Here is a 1482-nt window from a genome sequence, read left to right as displayed (position 1 = left end):
GGAGGAAAAGTGAGCCCTGGAGCTGCCCCAGGTGACAGAGCCCGGGAGGTGCCAAATCCCTCGGGACACCCCCTCCCTTCACACCCCTTTAATCAGCCCTTGGCCAGAGCCTTAATTAAAAAAGCTGCTCCGAACTATCAGATAATGGATTGCATTTCCAGGCCCCACTGGAAACGTTTCCAAAGGGCTGCCAGAGCGGGGAGCGCCGCCAGCTCGGGCTCCCGTATCAAAGGAGCGCATCCCGCCCGCTCCGAGTGCGGCCAGAGCCACCTCCCACCTCCCGGAGGACGATTTGGGGAGCAGATCCCGCCTTGGGAAAAACCTGGGAAATGCTCCCTCTCCGGGCAGGAGGATTCGGGAGGTTCCCCCCCATCCCTGCTCGTGGGAGGAGTAAAACACTGAAATAACTTCAGAATAGAACTGTGAAATAACTCTAAAATAATGGAATATTTGACTCCTGGATCAGCACATTGCCTACAGCACCTAGTGCCACATTCCTGGAGTATTCCTGGAGTATCCCTGGAGTATCCTGGGAGTATTCTCGATACTCCCAGAGCACAGTGGATGATTTGGGGAGCAGATCCCGCCTGGGGAAAAGCCTGGGAAATGCTCCCTCTCCGGGCAGGAGGATTCGGGAGGTTCCCCCCCATCCCTGCTCTTGGGATGAGTAAAACACTGAAATAACTTCAGAGTAAAATAATGAAATAACTTCAGAGTAAAATAATGAAATAACTTCAGAGTAAAATAGTGGAATAACTCTAAAATAATGGGATATTTGACTCCTGGATCAGCACATTGCCCACAGCACCCAGTGCCACATTCCCGGAGCACCCTGGCGTATTGTCGGAGTATCCCTGGAGTATCCTTGGAGTATTCTCGATACTCCCAGAGCACAGCGGACGATTTGGGGAGCAGATCCCACCTGGGAAAAAGCCTGGGAAATGCTCCCTCTCCGGGCAGGAGGATTCGGGAGGTTCACCCCCATCCCTGCTCGTGGGAGGAGTAAAACAGTGAAATAACTTTGGAGTAAAATGGTGAAATAACTTCAGAGTAAAATAGTGAAATAACTCTAAAATAATGGGATATTTGACTCAATGGGATATTTGACTCCTGGATCAGCACATTGCCCACAGCACCCAGTGCCATATTCCCGGAGCCCCCTGGAGTATTCCTGGAGTATCCCGAGAGTATTTCCAATGCTCCCAGAGCACACAGAGCCCTCCTTTAATCCCGGCAATAGAGTGGAATTGCAATCAAACCCCTGGAAGAGCAGATCCTTATTTCCAGCAGAAATCCTTGGAAATCCTTGGAAAAGGCCATTTTTGATGGCGATAACTGGGRTGCACCAACACCTGACTGGGTTTGAATTGCTCACATTTCATTATTAAGAGTTTCACAWTTTTTTTTCCTGTTTTTTTGCATTTTTCCAGTCCCAAAAAGGAGCAAGTATTTCCTGGTATCTCTGGGGTGTGGACACCTTCC

At 50.0% G+C, this 1482-nt stretch overlaps 1 protein-coding gene across 2 annotated transcripts in view; it reads right to left on the bottom strand.

Annotated features, from left to right (window-relative positions):
* ZNF469 (zinc finger protein 469) overlaps positions 1-1482 on the bottom strand; it is a 72852-nt gene that overhangs the window by 40946 nt on the left and 30424 nt on the right. The window lies entirely within an intron of this gene.

The sequence above is a fragment of the Malurus melanocephalus genome, unplaced genomic scaffold (assembly GCF_030028575.1).
Source record: "Malurus melanocephalus ecotype Western Australia unplaced genomic scaffold, MMel_1.1 scaffold_710, whole genome shotgun sequence".
Classification (NCBI taxonomy): Eukaryota; Metazoa; Chordata; class Aves; order Passeriformes; family Maluridae; genus Malurus; species Malurus melanocephalus.
The sequence above is the reverse complement of the archived record's forward strand: the minus strand, read 5'-3'. Positions and strand labels throughout refer to the sequence as shown.